Raw genomic sequence first — 9,990 nt, forward strand, 5'->3', positions numbered from 1 at the left:
GATTTGGCCCATTTTCAATAGACTTGTTACATGTGGCATATAAGTCTACTGTCCAAAGTTTCAACCGAATAGGTTCAAGCGTTTGGCAGGGACAGAGAAGCGTGACCCCACAGGGTCATTATGTTTGACCCATTTTCAATAGGCTTCTTCCTTGTTCGTGTTGTCTCTCAGGAAGTTCGCCCAACCTTTTGGTATTTTTGTGGTTGCAGTCACCCGTATTCTATGACCAGTGCCGCGTTTTTCCCGGGTACAGTTTTTTAGACTATCACAGAAGTGTCCCAAACGATATCTAAACGCATTACCTTAGTGAACTGTCTATTCAGAAAAGGTACAAATATTGTGCTTGCGTAGTCACCAAACGTCTTGCTTTGGCCGGGATTCAGTATATGGACTAATTCGGATCCGTCAATAATTTTAATATAATTAAAATACAATAAGTGAGTAGGTTTTAGGTAGGTACTTACTTAAAACTGAAAAGGTAGTATATATGTTACCGGACAAACCCGATTTTAGGACAAACTAGTTTGGACTAGGATGATCTAGTTTTTCCTGAGCGCCCTAGGATCAACTAGTTTAGCCTTATTGATTACAGGCTGAACTGGTTTCGCCTAACAGCGTTAGGATAAATCAGATTAGCCTGGTTGAATTGTTAGGCTGAACTAGTTTGGCCAGGTAGCGTACGGATAAACTAGTTTTGCCGGGTTCAAGATCAGGCCAAACCCAAGCAGCCGGGGTGTGGGGGTTCAAAGTAATACTAGAGTTTCATACAAAGTTTAAAAGGGTAATGAATAATTCACATCTCGAATCCTCAGGAACAAAACTAAACGTGTTTATTGATTACTTATTGTTACATGACAAACTGGAGTGACATTTAGAATTGCAGAGTACATTTTTCTTTTTGCAAAGGCACCTATTTGTTTTGCAGCTTGTTGTACAAGAACATTTTAGAAATCCTTGACCGCTACCAATGGAATGTTTTGTTGCTGCTGTTCTTAAAGAAATCTCACTCTCCATATTCACATCATTTTCAGTAATGAATCTTTGGGCGCTCACGTCAAACTGGGTTCTGAAAAAAATCCGAAAATTGTATTCTTGATAAACAAACTTTTAACATTTGTAAGACTTATATTTAGGCTGATTTAAATAAAAAAATCATTGAATAAATAAATTAAACGTATGTCTACCTGCAATATAGTGTTTGAAGAATTCCATGTTTCGTTCCAACTTTGTACAGCCCCTCATCAGTGATATCAATAACAACGCCAATGATATTCCTTAGGTCAACTTTAGACTTGTCCACATCGGGAATGGGTATCATGACGTTATCTCCAATATTGGCTGGTGGATGTGACTTATCACTGTGGGATTTCATTTTTTTTGCTTGCTTTCTTAGACCTTCAGCAGCGGTTTTTCTTGAATGTTTTATTTGATTGTCAGTTGAGGTATGAGCCTGAACCATATTTTCATCTTCTTCCATTAAGATATCATCAGCTGTTTCACTTGCAGGTGTTAGGTTATTGTTTATAACCTTTGTCAGATCTTCCTCATCATTTATATCTTTGAAAATTTCAGAGGGCAGAGATGAAGTAGAGAGTCCGACTCTAGGATCCATACCAAACATAGCTTTATAAGGAGATTGTTTAATACCAGAATGGAAAGCTCTGTTTTTCATGAATTGTACATACCGTAACCCCTCCGACCACTTTGTTGTCTTGTTATCAGCCATCCAAGATGCAAGCATGTTTTCGATGTCTTGATTGGCTCTTTCTACTGAGCCCTGACTTTGGCTGTGCCGCGGTTTACCATGCACAATCTTCAACTCTGGCCACAACTGTGTTACTTCAGAAATAACTTTATTAACAAATTCCCTTCCATTGTCAGACTGTAGAATACACGGGGCTCCTAAAGTTAAAAAAATGTCATTCAGTTGGTAGGCAACTTCTTCAGCTCTTTTGCTTTGCAATGGACGAAGCAAAACAAATTTTGTTAAGTGATCTTGGTAAACCATTATAAACTTAAATTTGTCATCTGGTTGAGTCTGAAAATCGATAAGATCAACTTGGCACCTACTATTCATTTCCGAATGTAAAATTGGTTTTGAGACCAAACCTTGTTTCTTTTTGTTTTTTTTCATGTGACATACTTTGCACATTGACAGATAAAGCTGTATTTCTTCCTTCGTAATATTGGCATATTTCTTTGACGTTTCGGCAAGCTTTCTATCACGGCCACCGTGACCAACTGCCACGTGAGCAGCATCGATAACATCGTACAGTTCATCGACCGTCAGATAGTACTTGATGTTTTCGTTTCTCTCACGGGCTGCCACTAATTTTTTTACCCCTCCAATGTCAATTACACTAAATCGTTTCAGGCGTCTCTGCTGCAACGGGGTCTTCTTATCTGTGTTTGCAGCAGTTTCGACTTCATTTATAAGTTGTTGGTACTTATCTTTTGTCAATACGTTGAAATGTGTTGATTTATCGTTTTCGCTTTGTAAAACTGTAGTCATGAACCTTTCTCTCCATTCTTTCTGGCTATGCCCACCATTAACAGAATCTTCCTCCATAGTCTCACCTACTAAAGTAAACGTTACTGGTACCACAGTTTCAGCTCAATAACAATAATATTCACACACGACACACTCCAAAGCACGGTGCAACGCACAACGAACAACCAAATAACAACTAAGACGCACTCAGATTCGCACTCTACATACCCCGGATACTGACTGAGCAAGTGAGAGGGAGGAACAAACAATGTAATGCGACGAGCACGTCGAGACTTGCAACCCTCCCCTTCGGGCTGCTTGGGTTTGGCCTGGCCTTGAACACTGCGAATCTAGTTTATCCGTTCACTACCCGGCGAAACTAGTTCGGCCTAACAATTCAACCAGGCCAATCTGATTTATCCTAACGCTGTTAGGCGAAACCAGTTCAGCCTGTAATCAATAAGGCCAAACTAGTTTATCCTAGGGCGCTCAGGAAAATCTAGATCATCCTAGTCCAAACTAGTTTGTCCTAAAATCGGGTTTGTCCGGTAACATATATACCGTTTAATAAACACCACACTCAACATTTTTGATCAAATGCACAATAAAGAATTACATTGGCATTACTTTGCGCAATCTCAACTACTATAATAAATAATTGAGTAGATCTTCGGGCTGGTACCTAATCACGGTATTTTATTGTTCTGCCGCGCTGCGTTTAATATTTTTTTAAACGCATTTTTTATTAAACTGTTCCAAGGAAGTTTATATTTTTAGAATACCTATGAATGTGGCTTTTTAATTATATTTTTTGTAGGCGATATCGGCGCTAGTTCAAAGTTTATGGTCATTTGAAGAATTTTTTTGTAAATAAAATTCTAGATTTTTTATCGTAATTTTTCAAAAAATGATTGGCCATCTTTTATTTATGCGAAAATGATGCCACACTGGCCCTAATAGATATAATTTAGCAGTTATGACGACCAACAGCGCGCGCGGCGTAAGAAAAGTTTACCCCCTCCCACTCCCTCACAGCAGCGTGTCTCCCGCTGGTATTGGTTCCCATATATTAAGTGCACATAACAACCCAACTAGAATGGGGAAAGGCAAATTTTGGAACTTTCGAAGGCGTACCTCCTAAACTGAACATTTAGGACCCCCAATTCATTTAGAAGCAATGATGTTTTGATCTACTATTTTTTTTAATATCCTGTACAATTGTTGTTACCGATCTGTTATTATGTAGATAGGGTAGCGAAGATAGCTGGAGGTTGTTGTGGGCTTAGAGATTACTGGGTTATCCATCCATTCGGTGAATAAATGTCAAACGGTACGAACCGTCGGCTTAATCCGCAAACGTCTTAAGTCCATTTATGACAACTTTACAGGAGAGCAAAAAAACTTTTTAAAACTTACACATTGACAGATTCGGATCTTCACTTTCTATACTTTCAGTTAATTCACATTTGTGCAGCATCAGGAACCATTTTGTAGACAAAAAAATGTTTAATCAAAATTTAATTGGACTTAAGAACATTTCTCATCATCATCAATATATTTAAACAGCAAGTGACTTACAACATTTTCTTTGAATGTTTTATTTAAATCTTTAACAATTAAAGTATTTAAAATAAACAGCGTTTGTTACTAAAAGAAATGAAAAACTTTGGTTTGTAAAACAAAAGAACTAAAATGACAAATATCCTGGGCGTAAAGACGTTAAAAACTGCAAGTCGTCAAACTTTTTAAAAAAACTGAAGTTTAAATATTTCACCTTATAAGGACGTGGCTTCTGCCTAGCTTTTAGACACACTTGAACATAATCTGCTGGTACATTTATTTTCCTGTTTCGTAGCTGTTGTTCAATTGTTGAGTGCATAGAATCCACCTCCATCTGCGTGTGGCCGCGCTCTAAATACTTCTGTTCAATGGTAACATTATGAAGTATTGACAAGTTCAGTAAAGCGTTACTTAAAATGACGTTTCTGTTTTGGGCAGCACATCCATCGCTGTACAAGATTATGTGCTGTCCAGATTGTAAAGTTCCTACAACGTGTTGCTCTAAAAACGTGCAGACGATACTGGCGTAATTATTTGAAGTCACTCCTCCTGCTGCTTCATGCCATAGATAACAATATCCCTAAGACGTTTTCATATCGTACACAGTGAAATTATGTACAATTAATTTCGTTTTAAAATATAGCGAGGATACATTGGATTTGGGACTGAGCAGTACTGACTGGAGATCCATACAAAAAATCTTGTTGTTTGAAGTTTTATCTTGCACTTTTTGTAATCTGGCTTCTTGCTTTTTTTCTTGATGAATGTTATAAACCTCTTCTGATATATTTCCAGTTCTGTATGAGATGCAAATATCACATTCATCTTTCTTTGGTGTAAACAGAGCCAGATTTGCTTCCTGGAACACGTGGTGAAATGATGCAATGGAAAGTGCCTGCGTTCTTTTGCTTACCATTCATCTATATAAAATCTATATAATTCCATTTTGGTACGCCAATTTGGTTCAAGGTAAAGCTTTTGAGTGGAGGCTCGGCAGTAATGGGATTCGACTTTTGGCAGCTCCTTAAAAAACTCTGCAAGAAGAATTTTTTTATGTCTGTATTGATCATTCATGGTAACCGCGGATTGACACTTTACATCATCTGTACCAACTGTCGTCGTCTTATCAAGTTTTCTTTGCTTGATCCAGTTTGAAACCATCTTTTCTCCAACACCATGAGTATTTAAAAACATTTTTTTGCAAACTCTGATCTTTTCATCGTCCAGCTTTAAATAATATTCAAGTGACGTACTTCATCTTGAAATATTATCGTCCTTGCGATTACGTTGTCTCTTTACAGCAATCCTTTTCACTAAAAAAACTCATATACACCTTTCTCTCGAGCCAGCTCATTTTCGACCAAAATGTGGTAAATATTTGCATCCTATCACTATCAGTGATACTGCTACATTTAAGTTGCCTCGTGTTCTTGGATAATTTACAGTAATTGCATATTTCCTTTAATTTTCTTTCTTCCCTTTTTACATTGTAAACCCACTTACCGTCCATCTTCTTTTTTCCCTTATATTTTTGTCCACTTTCGCGTTTTCTTTGTTGGGCTGTTTCATTCCAGGTATTTGAATCTACAAAATGTCTCTTCCTTCTTTTTGTACGATGATTGTTATTGTCTGAATCCGAATTTGATTTATCCAGGTCGTTGCTATCTATGCTACCATAGTCAAGATCATTTGTATAACCTCGCACGGAATGATCACTGGAAGCAGAAGAATTTTCCTTTTCCCAGTTCGTGTCCCCTTGTGGTATAGTATATTAAAGTATAAGTGGATATTAAGTTATCCACGAATACTTTACGCTATTTTTTTTTATTACTACACTTTAAAATCGTCATAATTCCATAAAAATGGAAATAAGAACTAATACAAAATATGGTTTAATTAGTGATATAAAATCAGTATACCTTCCGTTGCTATGAAAATGAGAAAAACAAGAAATATTTTGAAATCTGTCACATCCTACTTTATTGTTGTCATCACAGTCACAGAATAAGACCTTCACAGAACAGAAACATAAATGGCGCTAAATTGTCACTGATTACAGCGTTTCCCGTGGTTGTACGGAGAACTATTTATCGCAGACTCAAATATTTTTTTGCAAAACCTGTAATTTTTCTCGCTACAGGAAATATTTTTACCGTCGATTTTATACGTACACAGGTTTTACACATGTCAATTTTGACTTTTGAAAGATTTAAAATATGAACAAGTTATGTGACCGTAAAAAGTGTTGTGTGGCGGATTGTAACAATAAAATATCAAAAAGGCATCGTTTCCCACATTTTGAAACAGATTGTTTTGTGCTTGAAACGCGAAGAGGGTTGAAATGTGCTATTATTTCTTTCCTATTTATGCAAGGTAAGTAACAGGTACAAATTGATGCAGAATTATTACCAACTGTACCTATAGGCGCAAAAGGGTGTAGACTTGAGTTTTATATTTATATAGATGTAGATACTTATATTGTAATTCGTTTTAGATAATTCAACAACTTCCACCCTCGCTTCTCAAGTAACCAGTAAGCACCAGGATCAAGTTAACATTTGTTGTCAAAAACTTGTGTGACAATTTGCTGAAACGGTTTTATCACCTCTTGGAACAAAAAAATTAGTTCTAAAGATATTTTTTAACAAAAATATGTAATCCAAACAGCAATTAAAACCAAATATTTCGTAGGACAACTCGTTACGTAAGGATCTTTTTGCAAAGTGTTAACTTCTACAAAGCGTAAGTTGCACTTACTTCTGAGTTTTATATTGTGGCGGTGCTTTCTTTTTACGGATAAACACAACCACCTCAGGTACACGTACCCGCTTCTCCCTTCTCTCCTCTCTCACCTCATCAACCCTTTGGGATAGTTTATCTCACCAAAATTCGCTAATTCTTAATAAAATCACAAAATCTTTACCTCGCTTCCGACTAGCTCAAATACTTACATACAAAATTTCTACTGTCTTACTTCCATCGAAAAATCAGGTATCTAATTCACTTTTTACTGGTGTTAATTACTCTACTTCTCATCTAACTTCTCGTTGAAAAATCATCAACTCAATGGCCATAATTTCATTCATTTATTTTAATGCAAAATCCAATGCATTCCAGAAAATTGCGATCTTTACAATCAATATTATAAAAATTGGGAAATATGACTAAAACCTTATTAAGCTATCAAAAAATTTGAATATTATTAGTTCTGTTGGCCAACTCACAATATGTTCTTTCCCTTGAAGAGGTGAATATTATTTTTTATACTGAATTTTCCTTGACACGAATTCCACTATTTCAAATATAATTAATTACCTTCTTTAAGGAAATTGATTCAATAAACAATCGATTAAAACATATCATAAAACATATAAATACACACAAATTGACTTTATTTTTATTACAATGAAAATATTCAAAATAGACTAACCTTTAAAAATCCAGGACTTCGATGAAGATTGGGAAGCCTTTTACATGCTAGTTGATTGATGGATGGGGTAGACTGCAACTTTTGGAATGCCAACTTTACGTCGTCGATTGTTTTTTTTTTTTATATAGCTGATGATTACAGTTGAAAAATCCTTGGCTCGCTGTTGAGTAGGTTATTTTCCTTGTAGAAGGTAGACGAGATTTTCCAAAAACATGTAGTTTTGTAGGTATAATCCCACAGTGAAATTTTATTGATGTAAACACCTTATCTTGCGTAAGTTCGTGAATTAATTTGCCTGATTTTTTGGTCGATTTAAAGAAGTTTTTTTCATAACAAACTATTACATTGAACTTTTAAAGCACATTACTTTGATGAAAACGGCTATCCACACTTAAAAAACTTTGATGGTTATATTCCAAGGAGGCGCAATAGTAAATTTTAACACAACGGCAAATGGGTGAAACGTTCAAATTTGTTCCGTCGGATAGATGCCAAAAAATGCGCTCGTATTATTTTCCTTTAAGAACAATGGTTCATATCACACAGCTATTATCGCTCGAATTTACTTAGCGCTTTATATTTGATACGTAATGTCCACGTCTAATTTTAATTTCAACACTACGTGGATGATTTCCTAGCACAATACGATTGACAAATTTTTAACTAAGATTCCGCGATTTACTTTTTCTCTTCGGGCGTGAAATTTACCCAATGGAAATTTCCCGTTTTAACTAATGGTGCAAAACTGTACTTAAACTCGGACTAATATCGACCGTCACTTAAACGGAATCACTTATTTGGTGCTTAATGCACGCGATTGAAAATTTACGATCTCTTCGGCCCGGCTATGCAGTACCAATTTTTTAAAAATTTTTTCCTCTTAACTCTCTCCTAACAGATTCACGCCCCTTAATCGTTGCAAAATGGCTGATCTTTTTTATTACTGGTACTTCTCATACAATGGCCTCCATCTAAACCAATTAACTGGGGAATACTTATCAACTAATTTTTTCAGCGTTTGCAGAACCAGCTTTCCCAAGCTTGGCTGGTGACTCAATGATAAAAAAAACTTATCTAAAGAAATCCGATATTTATTCGTTATCTGCATCCTGTTTTGCACTGAGAATTTTCTGTGATCCCATTTATTGCGAATCGCGGCACAAGGAAGTTTAATACAATGAACCCAACATGATGTCATACTACAATAGTTACAAAGCGAAAAAAGTTTTATCCCCAAAAGGAAGAAAGGTTTATCCAATTTTTTTACAAATCCAAATCGATATCCGAAAAATTTGCAAAATTTCGACCGGCCATTACTTCACCCGTTACAATATGTAATTTGTAAACATGTAATTTAAGATGTCTGTGTTAAATAATGTAATGTGATTGTATCTAAATACACTTGCAATTTAACAACTGTGTATTCTTTATCTATATTTGTGATTTAGATCGAATTGGGGAAATTACTTCATGGATTTAGAAGCTGGTCACCAGATGGCGCTACTCTGATTTTGATGCTTTAGTTCACAGTACACCCACCAGGGTCCGCCAAAATACCATACAAATTTGTAACATTGCTGTTTCTATTCTGAGAAGGCCGTATTCTGTGATCACAGTTATATGTGCTTATAAATGCTTAAAAATGAATTCTAACATTGATTGCTTAAGTAGAAAAGCAGAATCGCGGTTGATACCGCAAAAATCAGAAGCCGCATATAAACGAGAGTACAAGTTTGTGTATTTGAAAATATCTGTTAGTAATATTTGATTTGAAGTTGCAAAGTATTCCTGTCAGATCAGTAATTAAAAAGTTGACATTTACTTCAATTTTGATGTTGTCATGGTAACTTTAAAACACGCGCGTTTTTAAAAGTTTGATTTAAACACGCTGAGGCGTACTTTAAATAAGCAATATAGGGTACCAATAAAAAAAAATTAATTAAAGTTTCATCACAGCCTGCTCTCTGAGTTTGATCAGTTAATAGAAAATTTGTTACTTCTGGGATATCTAACAACAGATCACCTTCAATCTCTTCATTGAATGCGACATTTTCTGGCAAAGAGGTATTATTGCACAAATCAGACTCGGTTGTAATATTGCTGTTAAGGACAGGTAACACTATTATGTCATGGGATTTTTCTATTTCTTGCTGGTAGTAATTTGCAATGTTTTGCACTTCGCATCGTTTAACATGCTCATCAGTATTTTGACTTGGTGCAACATTTTCTTTGTCCGAAACTTGACCAGTAACATTGCACTCATGATCTTCTGTTAAGGGTTTGAGCATCCTCAAAATTTTCATACTTCTGCTGTTAAGCATTTTCTGGGAAAAAAACCTTTTAGTATAGATCTTACAAAAATTATGTTAAGTAATTTCACCTAAACAACATTAATTTTTTATATTCTCACAGGTACAGAAAACGACGTAAGTCCTTACAATGTGGACATACGTCAGTTTCACGATAGAACAGGAAAAATATCACTAAGTGGAAAACGACGTAAGTCCAC

This window comes from Photinus pyralis, unplaced genomic scaffold (assembly GCF_008802855.1).
Source record: "Photinus pyralis isolate 1611_PpyrPB1 unplaced genomic scaffold, Ppyr1.3 Ppyr1.4_LG1, whole genome shotgun sequence".
Classification (NCBI taxonomy): domain Eukaryota; kingdom Metazoa; phylum Arthropoda; class Insecta; order Coleoptera; family Lampyridae; genus Photinus; species Photinus pyralis.